Here is a 22,297-nt window from a genome sequence, read left to right as displayed (position 1 = left end):
ACCACTGCTCTAGATTTTCTCTTTCCTATTTACTTGCTTCTCACTCAGAAAAGATCCCTCATTTCCTTTACAACTGAGCGGCTATTTATAGGGAATTTCATAGTGGATGACAGCTAATCTGTCCTTTATTTTCGGATATGACTTGCGACATTCTCGTATCCTTACAAATGTTAATATCGCAAACTCTCTAATTTTCGCAGGACCATCACATTTTTCTCATGATTTAGCTGACGTTGTTTATTATTTCGTTTCTGAAGTTGTTCTGCGACACTGTTGTGTTGTTAATAATTTCGCTGAGGCATTATTGCTGCGAGATTATGATCCTACATCTTTCCTCTTCTCATATCTTCTATGCGAAGTAGAGAATGATGTGAGAAATGCCACAGCTGTCCATCTCTTCATATTCTGCATTTATCACACATATCCTTTCTTCCATCTATTTCTTGACACGTCTTCTGTAACCGCTGCTTTTCAACCGCTCATGTCTTTTCGCATTAATGGTGTTTATTTCTTCGAGTAAAAAAAATCTTCTTTATATATTCTTCTTACTCCTCTTTTCATTTTCTTTTTACTTTCTCTTCTCTTTTTACTCTCTCATCTCTGCAACTCTATTATTCTTCCGTAAGTTCTGCTACTGTAATTCTTCCCTCTTCAATATTCTTACTTTTCATCCATTCCCATACTTTATATTCAGATATGCCTCCAAGTGGCCAAAAACATGAGAAAACCTTAAAAGACGTCCAAAAAGATCTTGCGGAGAAAGGTTTCACACTTTCTACCATTCCTGGTGAAAGTGCCAAGTCGATTCTTTCTATCAAACTTTTCTCTTATCAAAATTGTGATGATCAATCAATCATAGTTTCGCTAGGTCAAATTCTCTCAGGTCTCCCCATTCCTCTTTATGACCCAGATATTCCTCTGTTCTATGAAATTCTTGCTCACTCGGGATTTTCGCGAGCTATCTTCCAATTGAGTGGGGATTGCATCCGTCTGATGCTGGAGTTCGCTAACCGTGGTGCTGGTAAAGGATATCTTTATTCCAAAGAGCTTAGGGATCATAAATTCATACATCTAGATATAGTCGCTGAGAAATATACATTAGCGAATTTCTTCGAAAACTATGAATTAATATCCATGAAGAAAGAGAATACTCGCTGGGGTATTCGCTTGAAAAGGAAATATAATATTGATGAAGATAAAATACTCATGCAAGACATTGATTGGCACTCTGGTAAGAACACAACTCCTCGCCAATCCAAAGATGATAAATGGTGTGTTTTTCCCTTGATGCTGAAAGGACCTTACATTGTTGGGTCAAATGTTCTTCCTGAGAATCTCGCTTCTTATCAAGCTTGGGTATTCTCTTGGACCGAGAAGGAGAAAGAGGTATGTCTCTTCCATTTTCACCCACTTTATATTTTTTTATTTGTCTTTATTCTTTTGTTCGCTGATTCTTGCGACATTCTACAGATCCAGAAACTGAAAGATAAGTATCACATGACTGGGAAGACTAGTACCTTGTTAGCTCTTTGCTCATACACAGATGAGGTAAGAAATATTCTCTTATGATTTTAAACAGTATACGGTTTCCTCTATTTCTTATTTATATCTGTGTGTGAAGATTATTGATGAAATAGAAGAGCCTGCCAATGTTGCGAAGACTGGTGATAAAGGCAAAGGTGCTCTTCGCAGGGAAAAACCAACTGCTCCCCCTTCAAAGAAGAGAAAAATCTGTTCTTCCTCTCCTTCAAATATTCCTTCTCATGAAAACTCTGAGAGTGATGAGGATGATGAGGATAATGATGACCTTACTGCAAATGAAGATTCTCCATCTGAATCTTCTATGGCTAAGCTCTCTGGCCTCTTTTCTGATTCTTGGCAAGGAATGAGAAATAATCAATTTGCTAATACCTGCAAAGTTCTCGCTACGATTTGCGATGTTCCTTTATTGGATGGTGATAATTCTCTTCGTGGAGTTTCTAGATCGGTGACTCCCAACTTCCTGCATTCTCTTAATAGTCTGGTATGCTTTCGTCATTTTACTTCTTCATTATTATAACTCAAAATCTCTTTCTATTTTAATACTTTTTACATTTTCTCGCAGGATGGAAAAGCTTCTTTCGCTGTTGCCTCAGATCTGGAGAAAAGACACGAAATTCTTGAAAAGAAGAATCTTCAATTTCGTACAAAGAATGAGGAACTGGAATTTGAAGTCAAATGTCTTCGCGAGAAGAACAAACAACTAGAAATTGATTCTTCTTCACACAAGAATAAAATCTCTAGTCTTCAGCAAGCTAATAATCAACTCTATGGTATGTTACTTTTCTCCTTTCCCTTCATTCATTCATCCTGTTATTTTATCTTATTTGATTGATCCTTTTTGCAGACATTTATGGTCTTTCTGATGAAGCTACCATTCTTCGTTCATTTCCTAATGCCTTGGATAATCACACCCTCCTTGAGCATCTTAACAAATCTTTAAATAGTTTCTCAAATGATAAAATTTCATCTCTTTCTCTGAATGAACTGAGATCCAAATTTCGCCTCGTAGAGATTGACCATAGATCTAGTTTGGGCTTAGCCAACCAATTTAAGCATTTTTTTCTTAATTCTAAAGAGAAAATCAATGAGCTAAGAACCAAAATTAGTGGTCTCATAGATGATAAGGATCACATTTCTATCCAAGGTGCTGAGACTTTGGAGAAATTCCAAGAAATTCTTCTTGAAGTTCAACTTGAACGGGATGAAGCTAACCGCCAAAATGCCGTGCTTAACGAGAGAGAAAACCAAATTCGTTATCGTCTTCTTATAAATAATGAGGATGAATTCGCTTGGGCTGCGAAAATCTTAGACGATGCCAGAAAAGATTTAGGTGTAAATGTTAGTCTCCAAGTTGAGCATATAGCCTTGATTAGAGATATGATATCTAACAGAGAAGGTTATTAAATGTTCTTCTTCACTAATCTTTTGTTTCTTATGAATTTTCATCAAGTTATTAATTGATTTCCTTTTGCTCGCAAATTCTGAAAGTAGATATCGCGAAAGAATTGAGGAACTTGAAGCTGAAAAAGAGGAACTCGCAAAGAATCTTTCTTCTCGCAACGATAAGTATTCTAGATTAAAGAATCAAACCAAGATCACTGTTGCGAACTTTAAGAACGATGCTCTGCATTTTCGCAATCAAACTATTCAAATGGTTTGTGATGACCATAGTATTCCTCACTCTGATTATCCTTGTCTCTTGGAGGAGATCCCAAAGAACATTCCTAGTCTGACCATCTCTGATAGTGAAGCTGATGATGAAGAATCTGATGGTGATAAAAGTTCTGATGGAGATAAAAGTTATGATGCAGACGAAGAAGGGAACAAGTCTTATGAAGATGATGAAGGATCAACTAATAAGTAGTCTTTGTTTCTTTCTTTGATCTTCTGTAATACTTGTACATTTATTCCTTCTTTCTGTATATTTGCGAATTCTTTTGGTTCTCCATATTCCTTAATATATGAGTTTCTTTCATTTTGACTTGCATTCATTAAAACAATTCTTCCTTGCAATACGGTTAATCAACATAATCATTAATTTTTTAATTTTTGCGTAAATCTATCATGTGGAGACAAATAACATTTTCTAATTTCATGCATTCCCATACTTGCCTCTGTTATTTGTATCCAAATGAGAGATTTTGCAGATTTTTCTTATTTTGTGCCTCAACTTCGCAGTTGTTTATGTATAATTTCGCAATCATATGCGAAGTGAATTTTGATTCTTTTCAAAATCTGATCCTTGTGTGGTCTTATTTTTCCTTCATAGTTAAAGGTCTTATTATGCCACCTCTTTTCATTGCGACAAAATCGCAGGACGTCCTTGCACTTTCATGCAAAAACCCATTGATCTTGCCTTAACTTTTTCTTTTGTATTATGGCCTCTTCAGGAATGTTGCCAAATATGACAGGCCTAAATATTCTTGCGAAAATAAATCCCCATTACATTGTTGTCTTGCGACGAAATCGCAGGACGTCTTTGCACTTTCATGCGAAAAACCATTGATCTCGTCTTATCTTTTTCTTTTGTATTATTGCCTCTTCGGGATTGTCGCACAAATATGACAATCCTTAATACCCTTGCGAGTAAAAAGCCTCATAACATTTGCATCTTAACACACTTATCAGCTTCCTAATGGAGGGTGCCTCCCTTATCATCCCCTGGTCGCCTCTTCAAGGAGGCGTACCTCTACCATACAAGGTTGGCTCCTCCCATCCGGTCTTAACAACAACCAGTTGTTTTCGCAGCCTCTTATCCCTTTTACCTATAGGGCTTATGGTTACGAGACTGCACCCTAAGTGGGGTTTTCTTCGGGCCGAGTGCAGTATAATCCAAGACTTGTCAAGAATGGCAAGGTACGCTCCAGACGCCCCTGGCACTCTTGACTCAACCGTGTACCTCGACGCCTTGGTCAGATTCTGCACTCCTTGGGAGAGTCCTTATTACCTTAGTCGCCCAACCTAAGTCATATGCTTAAGCTGAGAATCCAAGGTGCCTCTCTCGAATGGGCTTTATTGACCCAAAATCTCCATGACTCAGGTTCCGGTGGCGGTGTAGCCTTTCCCTGAGCCATGCAACAGGTACCCCCTTATATGACGTACTTTAGGTCTTACATTTTCCTCTTGCGAAATTGTATTCACGAACTAGGGTGTACGCCATAAAGGTTCGCCCCTTTCTCTTTTGTCATTGTTCTCTGATTATCTTTTGTGGAATTCATTATCTCTGCGAGATTCTCGCACATCATCATATCGTATTTGCATTTCGCAATCTCAATTTTGTCATTCAATAAAATGTATTTTTGAGAATTTTATTTATTGCGAGAGTGTCGCAACAAATCAATCATTCATACGTTTCTTATTTTTATTACCTTTGCCATTCTCTGCTTCTTTGTTATTTTCTGCTACTGCTTCCTTAGTAGTGGTATGTTCACCATTTTTTATTCTGAGCTAGCATTAGTTTCGCAACATCTCTTCTTCTTTTCATTCGATTGCATCCACAATCAATCTCTCACTTCTTTGTGTCTCTTTGATTTTGTGTCGCCAACTTTCCTTCTTGTTTGCTCTTCCTTCGCAGGATTCTACCTCAGTTTCGTAACACCTCTTTCCTTCAACCCAATCTCCCTTTATGATTCCTATACCACTGGGGTGAGGGAATTTGATGCACTGATGGAAAGTTGAAGCTACACCTAGAATCCCATGTAGCCAAGGTCGACCAATTAATGCATTGTAGGGTGATTCTACGTCAACGACACAGAACAGGATTTCAGAAGATATTCCCTTCAATGGAATTCGCATAGTAACCTCCCCTTTAGGCTTGTTGGCAGTACCATTAAAACCATATATCTTATATGTTGATGGTATAAGATTATCATCTCTTCCTCCCATAGTTTTATAAGTATGATAAAATAAGATGTTCACAGAGCTTCCAGTATCGATTAGAATCCTATTAATTGCCCATGAATCTTCAGTTTCATCATCCTCATCTTCTTTCGGTTTTGGATTAATTTCCAATTTTACTACCAATGGATTATCATGTACCTCTTCACCTTCAGGGATTTCTTCTGCGGTAAAAGAAATAATTTGTTTCTGCCATTCCTCTAGTGGCGAGATTTTCGCAATATTCATAATTTCTCTTCCATCATTATCTCTTGCAAACACTCTACTCAAAACATTGTCATGAAAATCTTCAATTGTCTTGTATGAATGTATGATAGAGTGACAGAATAGATTCTTTGCTTTTGCACCAACTTCTATGAAGAATGTTTCCTTCTTTTTCATCGTGTTTACTTTGTGATGCTCTGGTGGTGGTGGAAATGGTTGAGATTGTGGGTGCCCTACCAAAAAGTGGTTTAGTTTTCCTTGATCTATCATTCTCAGAATAATTCTTTCTACATTTCTGCAATCATTTGTAGTATGTCCATGAAAATGATGATAAGAACAAAACTCATGACTTTTGTGGTTTGGAGGTGGTTCCGTTCCCATGTTCCATGGTGTTGGTATATTCTCCATCAAAATTATAGCTTCCCATATTTTCTCCACACTTGCATTTAGAGGTGGCATCTTGATTTCTTCCCATACTACCTTGTGACCTCCTTGTCCTCTATTATAGTTTTGTCTTTGACCTTCATAAGTTTCTTGCGGTTGATCGAGTCTTTGAATCTTGTTATTTCCACCACAATTGTAGAAATTTCTTTCTCTTTCATATTCCTCTTGATCTCGGCTTCCCATTGCCACCAGTTTCTGTTGATTGTTACCCGTCACCTTTTCTTGTTGTACTTGTGAAGTGCTCGCCACTGTGTTTATTAGTTTGGGTAATAAGCTTGCATTCGCTGTTTGTGAACTGGTGTTCGCAATCGGGTATGATTCCATTTCATTTTGCCTTTCCTCTAGAGCAATATATTCTTCCTGAAGTTCTCGCAATTCAGTCATTGTGATCGTATTCTTGACTATGAAAATTTGGATATACAATAGATTGGTTGCAAACATAGCATTGATAAATGATAATATAAGATATGTCTCATCCACACGGCCAACTATTTCGCTACACATAGTCCTCCATCTTTCAGTTAGGTGCTTCAAACTTTCGCCAATCCTTTGTTTTAATCCAAACACGTCTTCAATACCAGGTCGCGAAGAATTGTTACTTATATATGCCCCCAGGAATGTAGTCTGCAAATGATTGAAGGATGTTATTGTATTCTTTGGTAGACCTTCGAACCATTTTAAAGCCTCCCCTGTTAAGCTGGATGCAAAATACTTGCATAATACGACATCATGATTTTCCCATTACAACATGCACCTCACGTAGGCTTTAATGTGTTGAATTGCACAAGTTGTTCCATCAAAAATGCTGGTTAATGCGGGCAAATTGCATTTCGGAGGTATTCCTCCTAGTTGTACTTCCCTTGTAAATGGAGTTTTCGCAGCTTCTTCTATAGCTTCATCTAATTGTCTTCTGCCTACTTCTCCTCTATTATTTAGCATTCCTCTCATCTCTTCTAATTCTTTTAAGATTTGTTTATTTACACCTGAATTTTGATCCATTGGTCTTTTTAATTTCGCCTCCCTTCTTCTGCGTTCATGTCTTTCTTCTCTCGCGAAATTTTGCATTTCTTCTTCATCATCCTCATCTCGTCTTCTTCTGCGATTCTGTTCCTCATCTCTATCTTGAATTCGCATATGATGATGTCTCTCATTTTCCCTCCATGATTTTGTTCATTTCTCATCAACTCCATTCACTGTCTTTCAGCCATCCTCTGTACTCTATCATACTCTTCATTGATATTACCGTTATTCCGGTTTTGTGTTCGTCTTCTTTCTCGATTGTCGTGATTGTTCTGGCGAATTGTTTCCTGAAGCTCTTGTTCTTCCATTTTCGCTCTCAATCTTTCACGTTCGCAAATTAAACGTGCTTGTTCAACATAATGTCTTTCAATTTCTTCTTCAATCGTTTGTTGATTTCTTTGAGCTTCTCTCTCATGTAAAATTCTCCTTCCTTCCTCTTGATTCCCTTCGCCATCTTGATTATTTCGTCTCTGACGTTGTCCATTCTCTTGATTTCTATCATTTTGCCTATCATAAAAATTTTCATTTTGTGGAACGTAACGGTCATCAGTCCTTTCTCTATCTTCGCGATGTTCTTCATTAGGATTTGATATTTCTTCTCGAATATTATTTCCAGCATTAATTGTGGGTGAGTTTCGCCTCATCTCTCTTCTAGTCGATCTTGCATATGATTTTGTAGCACTTCTCGATCTTCTACTATGTAGTCTCATATTTTCCATCCTCAATTCGTGATTTTGCCTTGTTAGATTTGCACGTTCTTCTGCCTCAGCTCTTCTTTCTTCATGTATTATTCATCTCAACGTTTCTAACGCTCCAATTTCCTCATCTCCATGAATTATTCCTTCATCTGCTTCTTGATTTCTCTCTACATGTCTATTATTTCTGGTTTGCTGCTCTTCATCTACTTCTTCTGCTGAATTTGATTGCCAAGTGTGTATAGTCACCCTATCATAATCTGTATACCTTCCTTGTACTAGTGTTTGTTGAATTGGTGGTTGAATTTGATTTTCTCCATTATTTCTCATTCTAGTAGATTCTCCCATTTCACTTCTTTCCCTTCCAGTAAGTCTCTTGCTTCTTCTAACAGTAGTTGGTTGTTCTGATGTATTTCTTCTTCTAGCCATTTCTTCAATATTAATGAATTGCAAGATATTGTGTAAAATTCTTAACCAATTACTCCAAATCTTCACAAATCTCAATATTAATCTTCAATTTTTTCTAGAATAATCTTTAATCTCCCCCCTGTTTCTAGCGCCATTATGTAGTTGCAGGAAATCCTACACTACGCCCCTCACAAGATTTCATTAACACTCAACTCATTTTAGATTAACAATCTTAATTTTATTGATGAATCTTTGAACAATCTTACAAGAAAAGATAAAGGAATCAAGAATACCACTGCTCTAGATTTTCTCTCTCCTATTTACTTGCTTCTCACTCAGAAAAGATCTCTCCTTTCCTTTACAACTGAGCGACTATTTATAGGGAATTACATAGTGGATGACAGCTAATCTGTCCTTTATTTTCGGATATGACTTGCGACATTATCGCATCCTTACAAATGTTAATCTCGCAAACTCTCTAATTTTCGCAGGACCATCACATTTTTCTCATGATTTAGCTGACGTCGTTTATTATTTCGTTTCTGAAGTTGTTCTGCGACACTGCTGTGTTGTGTTGTTAATAATTTCTCTGAGGCATTATTGCTGCGAGATTCTGATCCTACAGTTGTTTTCGCAATTCAATTTCCTACAAGATTGAAGCAATTGCAATACTTGATTTTATGTTGAATATTTATGGTGTATTGCAAATTGGTTTATGGGATGTTTGATTTCGGTTTTACTACCTTAATATTCGATCTCATATATTGTGAACCCTCATGGTTTGGGTGACTTTTTGATTTAGCGGGATTAAGTTCTATCCCTAGTAGGTAGGCTTTATCAAAGGATTATGAGGGGTTCTAATAGAAACGGTATGTGAAAAGGTCACAATATGTTGAATCAGTTTGGTTTAGCATAAAAGCATATGTGTTTCGACGGTTTTTAACTTTTGCTTGCAATAGTTAAAACCGGTTTTCAACCTTTCTCTGGTAAAGGTTGAGGTATGTTGTTATTCTTTTGTTCACGCATAAGGATGACAACGTGGTGATATTTTGATATCAATTCTCCCTGGACGAAGATGCAATCATATTGGAGAAGTGGATGCGAAATTTGAGGTAACAATCTTGTTAGTTATTGTTTTCCTGTTTAAGAAAAGCCTGAGTTTATATTATATATATTGTTGCTTTTGCTTAACGAAATTTAGGTTCAATTGATATTTATTCCATGATGTGTGTGTGGATGTGTGTTTCAATTGGTTCATGTTAAGAAAAACTATTGTTATCTTTCTTTATTGGGTGATATCAATCGTTTAGGCTTACAAAATTTCGGTACAATTGATGTGTGTGTGATTCAATTGGTTTCGGTTAAGAAAAACTATTTTTATCTTGATTTTGTATGGTATCAATCGTTTAGGCTTACAAAATTACGGTGCAATTGCGGTACTTATAATGTCTATTATTGTTTCAATTACTTCCGGTTGAGGTGACTAATTATGCAAGTTGATTTATTTTGGTTTGTATGAATTATTTATGGCTTAACGAAATAATATGTGTACGGGATAAGTTTTTTAGTCCATTTCGATTCCGGATAAGAAACTAAGTTAATTCTGATCTTAGTTTGTCTTATCAAAGTGAGGTTTCGGTTATTCAAGTCTAATCAAATGCCTAAACAAAGAAATACTAGTTAACTAACCTAGTATTTGGTTTGTTTAAAATTGAAAGGTATAAGTTTATGGATAATTAGAACCTGATGATAAAAATGGAGTTTATTCTTTATTTTGGTCTTATCGAATTAAGCGATTGTTTTTGAACCATCGGTTTAGCAAAGGAACTAATGTGATTAGTCGTTTTTGGTTTGCTAAACTAAATGGGAAAAATTATTTCGGGCAATTGTTTCCTTGGTAACATATCAAAATAAGACTACTTGTAGTTTCGGTTTTGATATTGGTTATCAGAACATGATGTGTGGAACCCTCGTGCCTAACTCTACAGGTTTGCAAGTCTATTCTGAGATTTGTAAGATTCTTTTAGTGTTGTCCTTTATTTTTTCGTTTCTTTGTCATTTTTGTGACAAAAAGGGGGAGAAATATATGGAATAAACAAGTGATACTGGCATTGATTTTATATTAATTGGTATCACTAAGGAAAAGAACATTGGTACTTGAATGTTTTATCTAACGAAAGAGTGAAAGCATAGACTAAGGGGGAGTAACATGCCATATAGATTGGTATAACAAAGACGTGTGGATTGAATATCTACTTATCTTCCTTAGGAGGAGTATTTTCTTTGTTATTATAATGTCAACAACGACATTTTCAAGGATTAAATGTAAGCAGTTTCACTGTGCTGTTGAATCGGGAATCAAGCGGATTGTAATGAATTATTGTAATTTGTTTATCCATATGATGTAAGAGTTTTGTCACTAAAATTGACAAAGGGGGAGATTGTTAGAGCACGGCTCGGTTGAACCCACCAAACGTTGGTATGTCAAGTTTGGTTGTCATATTTTAGTGAATCAAAACTCATGTTAAGAGTCGCTTGATTATGTACTAGAGTTAAACTTCGTATGAGTTAGCTTGAAAGTATTAGGATATGAGACATTACAAGTATTGCGAAGACTTGAAGATGTGAAGAAGCAAGGAGCTACAACGACAACAATCATCCTTCTACTTGAGGTTAGTGATATTTGACTTGAACTGTTTCATTCCCTAACGTATCTTTCAAGTCGTGCATATTGAAAACATAACTGCGAAGCATATTTGAACTCTAGATAGACATAGTATTAAGGAATACAATACGAGGTTTATTGCTTAACCATTAAACTTTGTAGATAAGACATCGCCATAATCATTTGAATGTTATCGTGATTATGTATGAGTATGAGGTAAGGATTTCATCCTAGGGAACAATGTTTACATGTGTTCTAAGGAAGTAAGTTCATAAACTTGTTTTGTGAACCGAAAAGGAAATTTCCAAGTGTTATTGGTTTTGTTATTCACTGCATATCTTATGAGCAACCAATATGTGTGATAAAGTAGAACCGCTCACAACTTGTTGTGTTTTTGGTAGAACTATTCACAAAGGCCTGACTTTTGTATTGGTATAACTTTTATTAGTAAAACCAATCTTAAGTAATGACCTTGGTATGATCGGATTATGTCTACCTTGGGGAAAGGGAACCGATCCTAGTATGGGAAAGGGGGAACCGATCCTTTTAAGGGTTGCGGTACATCAAGGGGAACCGATCCTTGTATGGGGTGCAACAAGGTTTACAGCAGAAAGGGGAACCGATCCTGTGAACATGTGCAAATGTGGGGAACCGATCCTAGTACCTAGTCAACCAAATCTTTTGGGAAGCTAGTGTGACTATGCGTAGTACTCACATGGAGGTAGAACCGGAACTTGTTTTGGTAGAACCGTAAACCCATGATTGTGATTGAATGTTGGTTTGATCAATCACAAAGTTCTTGAAAGTCAGATGAACCAGTTCTAAACTTGTTTGGAAGTGTGGCAAATCGGTTTCAAGGTTGTAAGTGTGAAAGAGAACTTACAAAGTTAAGATGTCGACAAACTTTGAACACGTGCTGAGAATGTTTATTTCTATAATTGTTCAAAGATATTCCTTAACGGCTAAGGGAAGAGAATCCCAGGATCGAAACACAAATAATTTAAGAATCTTTTAATTAAGGTTATTAATTTCATTTGTATGGAAATTACAGAATTAGTAATGTGGATTTACTAATTATATTTTCCAAGAGATTTCGATTGTTATTTTTGGACATAGCATTTCCAGGAATTATGAAAACCGAATCTGTGCATTTATGAATATCTTGAGAATATTTTCGGTTTTGGAAATTCCTTGGTGTCCAAACTTCCTTGTCTATAAATACACGAAGTTTGCCTTTCTAGCAAACTAATCCTTCGTAACAACAGACTTCCTCTTTTGTCTTTGTTACTGGTGTAGCCGCCTATCGGAGAGGAGAGTAATCTAATTAGGTGAAATCTCTTTTGGCCGCTTGTTTTAAAGTCTTCTTTGGGATTGAGAAGCTCTATCGCGACCCGTTGGTGGGAAACTAGATAATTGTGGTTTATCTTTGTTTTCGATTGATTTGATTGACTAACGGTGGTTGAAATCTGATTGCACCTAGTTTTTTTATTCTTGAGAATCTTCTCTTCTGATATAAGATTCACTCAAACTAGTTCAGAGTTTCAACAGGGATCTTTAGACTGTTGTTAGTTCTAAAGACGATCTTGTGATAATCCATTGTTAACAGACTCCATTCTGTGCGTGATTGATCACAAGAGATTCAAGTGATTGTGTGCAGGTTTTTAATGAAGATTTAAGAAGATTTGAAGACAAAGAAGATATTGAAGATCTGACTTGGGTTTTATAATCTTTGGTGTGCACAATACTTGTTTCGGTAAAAGAGGATCCAATTAATAATCGGTTTATCCTTGTGGTAGATTTGATTGATTAATTGAGTAGATCGGCATCAATACGGTCTTCGGATTAAAGGTGTTGTTGGCTTAATCTTAAACGATTATCTTAGGGTGATTAAACATAAGATAGATCTATACCCGACGAAGGAGTTTATGTTATGATAAACGGAGGAGCCTTTGTACGACTCATATCACTTGGTTGAATAGAGTTGATACCAAACAGATTTCTTGTTCCTTTACTGTTTGGAATACGTGTAAAGACCCGCAAGCTCGTCAACGCTATTAGACCAGTCAAGATACATCTTAGCCGTTAATTACTCGATTAGTTTAACATGAACGTTAATTAATAAGAACTAATCTAACAACGATCTAGATACGAAACTAGTATCATCTGATAGGTCTCGAAAAGTTATGCATTATGGACTGCTCGAAAGTGTCATTCGGATGCCGCACGAGGAAGATATCATCGGATTAATAAGGAGGGAAAGTTAGTCTTTTTATACTCGAAACGACCTGGCTGCCCTTCCAAGTGACGGGTATCTTCATCAGTTTACTTGACCTTATCCCCTCAACCAAATCGAAGAGAACCATTTTCTCTTTTTCTTCTTCTCTCTTCTTCTTGCTTCTTTCCGTCCGTACTTTCTTCTTCTTCTCTTCTCTATTTGATTCGGAACCAGAGTTGTATGTTCAGTTGTGAGTGATTCATCAGAAGCTTGGTCAAGTATTGAGTTGGCGAAGGTGGTGGTGTTTATGAAAGCCGATTAATTCCTGGAAGAAGATGAAAAGGGGATAAGTGAAATTAGGGTTGTGACTTTGGTTGTTCTTCTGAGGATGAAGATAAGATATAGAGTTGTGATTAGATAATGAACCACGGGTTAATTAGAAGAAGTAATTGAAGTTTTAGAAGATAGGTTATAGATGGGTTTGTCGTGAATTAAGTTTAGGCTGAAGAATTAATTGAGATTATAAGTTACGGTTCGGTATTTGATAAATTGAAGTTCTTTTGAAATTACAAATCGATGGATTGTGGATGATGAAGAACTAGGTTTTGTCTGAGTTGCAGTTCGAAGAAATAAACTGGATGACTAGATAAGTTTGTTTAAATTGAGGTTTATAATTTGGTGATTAGTGGATTCGATTTTCATGAATTATGGTTTCTGAGCTTGGGTTCTCTTTTGAGTTGCAATAGTTGAAGATTAAGAGGGTTGTTGATGATTGTGGAAGCAGCAGATGGGTATTTGGTGTTGATTGGGATTGAACTGAAGTAGCAGAGGAGATGGTTAGTCTTAAGGAGTTGGTCTTGTATCTGAGGCAATTGTTCTCCTTAGTTAATTTAGTAAGTTATTATTTTCCATCGTTAGTGTATGTGATTGTACATGAGAGTGAAATGGATATGTGTATTGGTGATGGTTCTATAATTGTTGTCTTACTTCTGAATTGAAGTATGGTCCTGTGGATGTTGATAATTCCAGGATGTTTACATTATGAATGAAGTGAGTTAAGGAAGGTGTTGATATTATTGTCGTTGTGGTTGAGTAATGGTGGTGTAGATGAATAAACTGCAGATGTTGGGTTTTGGTTGTGCTAATTGTTGCAGGACAGGAATGAGGTCTTGAAAATAGATGAAATTGTTGCATATGGTGGTGGCAATGAATCAGCACTTAGTCGAGAAGGTAGTGACGCTGGAGTAGAGAGTGTAGCCGTAACTGTAAAGCTGGGTTTGTGAATGAATCACAAGATATGGGATTGGATAACTATGGATGTTTGAATTGAGGTTGAAGTTATGATGCAGTTTGTATTGTGTTGAGATGATAAAGATTCAGTTCGAGTATGCAGGGTTACCTATATTAGCGTTTATATGGATGAGTTAAGGGATGAACTGTTGCAAGTAAAATGGATGGCAGAGCTGAGATAGTGGTGTTGCTCAGACTCTTGTGATAATGGTGTTGGAACAGAAATAGAGTCGAGGTATGGGAGTCTGAATTTGTGTTGTTGGTTACTGTTATCGTTGATTGCTATTGAGTTTGAGTTTGACTGTGTGTTGTTTGAGTTTCCTTACAACTGGTAATGAAGAGAAGTTGAATGAGAAGAAGTTATGGCTTAGCACTGCATTTGCAGGTAAAGCTTAAATTCTAGTTGTATATTGTATTCTTGAATTCTGTTAGAATGGATATATATGTAATGATCAATTTGGATAGAATCCGAGTTAGTGAAACTGTATGAACTTTTGTTCTTGAGATCTAGGCTTGCTCGTTATCGTAGTCAGATGTCTAACTGAGTTAGTTTAGCTGACTCGGTGCTCTGACTTAGTTGAATCGTGTCGACTCACTGAGTTCCCTGTGTTGACCTGAGTTGACCAGTGTGACCAAATCGTTGACCACTTGACCATTGACCCTGGACTTTGACTTTACCGTGACCATTGACTGACGTTTACTGTTAGTTGACTTAGATGGCCGTTAGAGACCGTTAGTTGAACAGTTAGACCAGGCCTTGGATTATTGGGCTTGTTTAGTGGACATGGACTTAGAAACAATAGATAGTTCACTTAGCCTATAATTAGAGAATTGTTTGAGATTATGTTATGAGCCTTGTGTGAGCCTTTTGAGTGCTTGTATGGTTATCAGTTAGTCTATTAACAACGATCGATTCAAAGGACGAACCAGTGGATCGTGGATCTCGAGGGCGTGGCTTGGCATCAAAAGAGGTGGGAATACTTTAACTCTTTTGAAACCATTGTTGTTTTCTTTTGCAAAAGTTTATGTTTATCAACTCATACATTGTCTGTCATGCATTCCATGCTTTATATAAACTGCATTATGATAATTCTGTCGATTCTTTGAATCTTTTCATGAAATGGAAAGGACTTGTAAGGTATGTCATTATGAATTGTTATGGGAAAAGAGAATTTCCACATGTGGTATATAGGATACGCTCCTTCACATTTATATCTACATGAATTCAGCTTTTATGCTTATATCGGTCGGCAGTTTGCGAGTTCGGAATTGTCGACATCCATATGTACGATTAGGTGTGGATTTGCGAGTTCGGAATTGCACAACCATATTATACATTGTTTGACGAAGGAGTTTGTCCATATACATGTTTGTGCATTCCAGCGACTTACTTTGATGTTTGGGAAAAATTAATTTTTTTCCAAATCTTGCTCATGATTTCTTTAAAGTTAAATGTTATTCCTACTGGGCACTCTGTGCTCACCCTTTTCCACATTCAGTTTCAGAGACAGATCAGAGTTGCGCGGCGAAAGCTTCGTTAGTTAGTTAACTCTTATTGTGTTTATTATATTGTATATTGTATCTGTAAATCAAATGACTATTGTATATGTATCACTCGAGAGGAGTTCTTGTATATATATTTCTGAGCGAGGCTAGTTTGGGTTAAGTTTTTATAACTGATTCTTAATTAAATGTTTATGTTTATGTTTATGTTTTAGATTCTTAGTGCCTCTTTATTTAGTTAATCTCTTGGATTAGTCAGCTGCTAGCTTATGGGGCGCTACAATGTTGGTATCAGAGCTCACTATTAGATCTTATATGGGAAACAATAGGAATATCTAGTGCTAGTTAGTGAACTATATTAGTTTAGACTTGGGTTGGGTTGTGAGATAAATCTTAATCACTAAAAGCTGTCAATAATTAAAAAACTTATTTGATTGATTGATCTGTTTGTGTATGTAATGAATTAAAAATTGTAGGGTACACCAGTAACTTTAGCTAATAAAGGTTAGGGAATAATCAGACTAAGAAGTATGAACACGTACGTAATCCAATACTAAAAAAAATAGTGAGATTAATACCATTGATAAATCTTGAAAGTCATATAGAAGTTTATTGCGCACCTTGACTTATACATAGGGTCAACAATTTATGATCACATAAATGTTAATAATATTGTTGGGACTTAATAATATTTGTCAGAATAGTTAGAATAATAGTTCAACCATCGTTGTTAATAATAAAAATATGATAATAATAGTTATAAATGATAATAATTTTAATAAAGTAGTGTTAGCATTCTCGATTAGTTACATATTGAACTTAAGTTAACTAAAATTTCAACAAGGATATCTAACGGATAAAAATAATAATTATGATTAAATAGTTATAGAAAAAATTAATAGCGCTTATCTACAATTAAACTTTGTAAATTAAACTAATGGCAAAGTAGAAATATATGTTTTGTGTTTAAACTAAATAGTTAATATAATGCTTATTAGGCGTTAGACTTAAGGAAGCAAGGATGTAATATATAAAATAAAAAGACTCAACTTGTTAGTAATCTTGTACCGAAATTACTTTAATTTAACAAATTACTCGATGAATCTTTAAAATGAAACAAATATACACGAAGTAGTAATAATAGTATTTGAGTAATTAAGTTAATAATAATCTATAGTAGACAATTTGGAAAATTTATATATGGTATTACAGAGAAGTTAAAAATATCAGATATCATATATTGACGTAACAAAATCGAATTGGGATTACTTATATTAGTAAAATAAATAAATAGTATATAAAAATAATAAATCAAAATGAAATAAATTTCGATGATTATAAATAAAATTGTTTCAAAATCCTGTGAACTATCTACATATTTTACGAAGTAAATTTTATAAGACTTACACCAGTTTCAATAAAAGTTTAAAGACTAACTATCTTAATAAATTAAAACTTAGTTAATCCAGCACTGGGGAATAGTAAAGGTTGTGTTCTCTCTGTTCGTAGGAAGGCATTGTCGGGACTGGCCAACCTTGACAGGGAAACTGCATTCAGAGGTGACCGATTATAGACGTTTTGTATGATTTAGAATCTTTTAGAGAACGATCATTATAAATTCACTTAGAAAGATTCGTAGGATTCTTCTTTGAAGTTAGAGTCAGATATTTTATAGAATTGAAATTAGCGTAAGGAACTTAAAGACTAAAATTTATGGTTTTCCATTATAAAGATTAGTGTAAGAAACTTATACTTCCCTATTTGATAGAATTTAAATAAGCGTAATTGAACTTAGAACCACAAATTTTAGTTGTAGAAAGCCATATAGGTTTGTGCTTTGTTTCTTATTGTTTGCGCTTAGACAAGAGATGGGATTATTCTACAAAGTGGGGAGTTTTTGAAGACTAGAAGGATGCTTTGATTTTCGAGGACGAAAATGTATAAGGTGAGGAGAATGTAAAGACCCGCAAGCTCGTCAACGCTATTAGACTAGTCAAGAGACGTCTTAGACGTTAATTAGTCGATTAGTTTAACATGAACGTTAATTAATAATAACTAATCTAACAAGTATCTAGATACGAAGCTAGTATCATCTGATAGGTCTCAAAAAGTTATGCAGAATGGACTGCTCGAACGTGTCATTCGGATGCCGCACGAGGAAGATATCATCGGATTAATAAGGAGGGTAAATTAGTCTTTTTATACTCGAACCGACCTGGCTGCCCTTCCAAGTGACGGGTGTCTTCATCAGTTTACTTGACCTTATCCCCTCAACCAAATCGAAGAGAACCATTTTCTCTTTTTCTTCTTCTCTCTCCTTCTTGCTTCTTTCCGTCCGTCCTTTCTTCTTCTTCTCTTCTCTATTTGATTCGGAACCAGAGTTGTATGTTCAGTTGTGAGTGATTCATCAGAAGCTTGGTCAAGTATTGAGTTGGTGAAGGTGGTGGTGTTTATGAAAGCCGATTAATTCCTGGAAGAAGATGAAAAGGGGATAAGTGAAATTAGGGTTGCGACTTTGGTTGTTCTTCTGAAGATGAAGATAAGATATAGAGCTGTATTTAGATAAAGAACCACGGGTTAGTGTTTAATTGATGAAGTAAAGTGATTATGTTGAAGAATCAGGAAGTTAGGGTTTGAGTTGGGTTTCATGCATGGGCGAATTGAGCTGTAGATTGATAATTAGAAGAAGTAATTGAAGTTTTAGAAGATAGGTTAGAGATGGGTTTGTCGTGAATTAAGTTTAGGCTGAAGAATTAATTGAGATTATAAGTTACGGTTCGGTATTTGGTAAATTGAAGTTCTTTTGAAATTACAAATCGATGGATTGTGGATGATGAAGAACTAGGTTTTGTCTGAGTTGCAGTTCGAAGAAATAAACTGGATGACTAGATAAGTTTGTTTAAATTGAGGTTTATAATTGGGTGATTAGTGGATTCGATTTTCATGAATTATGGTTTCTGAGCTTGGGTTCTCTTTTGAGTTGCAATAGTTGAAGATTAAGAGGGTTGTTGATGATTGTGGAAGCAGCAGATGGGTATTTGGTGTTGATTGGGATTGAACTGAAGTAGCAGAGGAGATGGTTTGTCTTAAGGAGTTGGTCTTGTATCTGAGGTAATTGTTCACCTTAGTTAATTTAGTAAGTTATTAATTTCCATCGTTAGTGTATGTGATTGCACATGAGAGTGAAATGGATATGTGTATTGGTGATGGTTCTATAATTGTTATCTTCTGAATTGAAGTATGGTCTTGTGGATGTTGATAATTCCAGGATGTTTAAATTATGAATGATGTGAGTTAAGGAAGGTGTTGATATTCTTATCGTTGTGGTTGAGTTATGGTGGTATAGATGAATAAATTGTAGATGTTGGGTTTTGGTTGTGCTAATTGTTGCAGGACAGGGATGAGGTCTTGAAAATAGATGAAATTGTTGCATCTGGTGGTGGCAGTGAATCAACACTTGGTCGAGAAGGTAGTGACGCTGTAATAGAGAGTGTAGTCGTAATTGTAAAGCTGGGTTTGTGAATGAATCACAAGATATGGGATTGGATAACTATGGATGTTTGAATTGAGGTTGAAGTTATGATGCAGTTTGTATTGTGTTGAGATGATAAAGATTCAGTTCGAGTATGTAGGGTTACCTATATTAGCGTTTATATGGATGAGTTAAGGGATGAACTGTTGCAAGTAAAATGGATGGCAGAGCTGAGATAGTGGTGTTGCTCAGACTCTTGTGATAATGGTGTTGGAACAGAAATAAAGTCGAGGTATGGGAGTCTGAATTTGTGTTGTTGGTTACTGTTATCGTTGATTGCTATTGAGTTTGAGTTTGACTGTGTGTTGTTTGAGTTTCCTTACAACTGGTAATGAAGAGAAGTTGAATGAGAAGAAGTTATGTCTTAGCACTGCATTTGCAGGTAAAGCTTAAATTCTAGTTGTATATTGTATTCTTGAATTCTGTTAGAATGGATATATATGTAATGATCAATTTGGATAGAATCCGAGTTAGTGGAACTGTATGAACTTTTGTTCTTGAGATCTAGGCTTGCTAGTTATTGTAGTCGGATGTTTAACTGAGTTAGTTTAGCTGACTCGATGCTCTCACTGAGTTGAATCGTGTCGACTCACTGAGTTCCCTGTGTTGACCTGAGTTGACTCGTGTGACCAAATCGTTGATCACTTGACCATTGACCCTGGACTTTGACTTTACCGTGACCATTGACTGATGTTTACTGTTAGTTGACTTAGATGGCCGTTAGAGACCGTTAGTTGAACAGTTAGACCAGGCCTTGGATTATCGGGCTTGTTTAATGGACATGGACTTAGAACCATTAGATAGTTCACTTAGCCTATAATTAGAGAATTGTTTGAGATTATGTTATGAGCCTTGTGTGAGCCTTTTGAGTGCTTGTATGGTTATCAGTTAGTCTATTAACAACGATCGATTCAAAGGACGAACCAGTGGATCGTGGATCTCGAGGGCGTGGCTTGGCATCAAAAGAGGTGGGAATACTTTAACTCTTTTGAAACCATTGTTGTTTTCTTTTACAAAAGTTTATGTTTATCAACTCATACATTGTCTTTCATGCATTCCATGCTTTATATAAACTGCATTATGATAATTCTGTCGATTCTTTGAATCTTTCCATGAAATGGAAAGGACTTGTAAGGTATGTCATTATGAATTGTTATGGTAAAAGAGAATTTCCACATGTGGTATATAGGATACGCTTTTTCACATTTATATATACATGAATTCAGCTTTTATGCTTATATCGGTCTGACAGTTTGCGAGTTCGGAATTGTCGACATCCATATGTACGATTAGGTGTGGATTTGCGAGTTCGGAATTGCACAACCATATTATACATTGTTTGACGAAGGAGTTTGTCCATATACATGTTTGTGCATTCCATTGACTTAGTCACTTTGATGTTTGGGAAAACATTAATTGTTTCTCAAATCTTACTCATGATTTCTTTAAAGTTAAATGTTATTCCTACTGGGCACTCTGTGCTCACCCTTTTCCACTTTCAGTTTCAGAGACAGATCAGAGTTGTGCGGCGAAAGCTTCATTAGTTAACTTCTGCTGTGTTTATTATATTGTATATTGTATCTATAAACCAAATGACTATTGTATATGTATCAATCGAGAGGAGTTCTTGTATATATATTTCTGAGCGGGGCTAGTTTGGGTTAAGTTTTTATAACTGATTCTTAATTAAATGTTTATGTTTATGTTTTAGATTCTTAGTGCCTCTTTATTTAGTTAATCTCTTGGATTAGTCAGCTGCTAGCTTAGGTGACGCTACACTACAAACCAAAGGGATTGTTCAAAGTACGTGACTTATTCATAGGTCGGAGGCATGAGAATACATACGAAACTAAGTGAACTATAGGGTTAGTTACTTGGTCTCAACTATACGAAGTTAGGTGTAATTTTGTGTAGTGGCTTAATCATGAGAGTATTCAATTATGGACTAGGTCCCGGGGTTTTTCTGCATTTGCGATTTCCTCGTTAACAAAATCTTGATGTGTCATTTACTTTTATTTTCCGCATTATAATTGTTTTATTATAATTAAAGTAAACTACACAAACGTTAATTCCTATTTACTTGATAAGCAATCCTATTGTGTTTGGTTAAGTCCGAACCTTTGTATCAAGTAAACACACTTCGTTGTTGTATTGTCTCAATCTCGTATCCATAGACAATCACACAAAGTGTGAACCGATTAGTTGTATTGTCTCGACTCAGTCCATAGACAATCACTTTTGGAGAAAGGACTTATAGGTAGGAAATTTTTTAGATTGAGGTATATTTGGGTACCCTCGCCTTTTCAATAACCTTATTCAAACATATTCACAAAAATATCTAGCAACCTGGTCAAAAGGAAACAAATGCCAAAAAAAGAAAAAAAAATGAACCGAGTGAGCTAGTCATGCACAATGTTCGTTAAGCTGTGGTAGTAAGCGCAGCTTGTTCTCCTCTCCCAAAACAAACTTCAGCCAACCTGCTACAGCTTCCGATAACAATTTTCTATCAAATAAGCCAGTTGAAGTACCTCCTTAAGGTAACCTTTGAAATCTTGGGATTTTCAAAGTAATCAGAGCTGATCGTAAAAGGTTCTCCTTTGAGTTTGGGTGTAACAACAAAATCATTTCTTGAAGATTCCCGAGGTATGCGGCATGGGCGGCGGAAAAGTTGGTTTCCTTTTTCTTTAGCGATTGAGAAGACTATCACTGTTTCGCAACACTGGAAATTAGTGATACCATGCATAAAACAAATTAGTCATTTTTTGTGATGTTGACAGATGATTCTCTCGAGTCTGCTCCAAAATAGCGACACAGTTTAGAAGATGCATAAAATGTTTCTGAACGAATAAATATCCTTGGTTTATGGGGGTATGCAAGATATA

At 35.8% G+C, this 22,297-nt stretch overlaps 1 long non-coding RNA gene across 1 annotated transcript; it reads left to right on the top strand.

Annotated features, from left to right (window-relative positions):
• The first annotated feature begins 13,186 nt into the window (after positions 1-13,186).
• On the top strand, positions 13,187-16,055 carry LOC113319154. Its single transcript, XR_003345172.1, has 3 exons — positions 13,187-14,765; positions 15,272-15,351; positions 15,880-16,055. It is a non-coding gene; the product is annotated as an uncharacterized LOC113319154 (long non-coding RNA).
• The last annotated feature ends 6,242 nt before the right edge of the window (positions 16,056-22,297 follow it).

Source organism: Papaver somniferum, chromosome 10 (assembly GCF_003573695.1).
Source record: "Papaver somniferum cultivar HN1 chromosome 10, ASM357369v1, whole genome shotgun sequence".
Lineage (NCBI taxonomy): Eukaryota > Viridiplantae > Streptophyta > Magnoliopsida > Ranunculales > Papaveraceae > Papaver > Papaver somniferum.
Note: the sequence above shows the minus strand (reverse complement) of the source record. Positions and strands in the feature narration are given on the sequence as shown.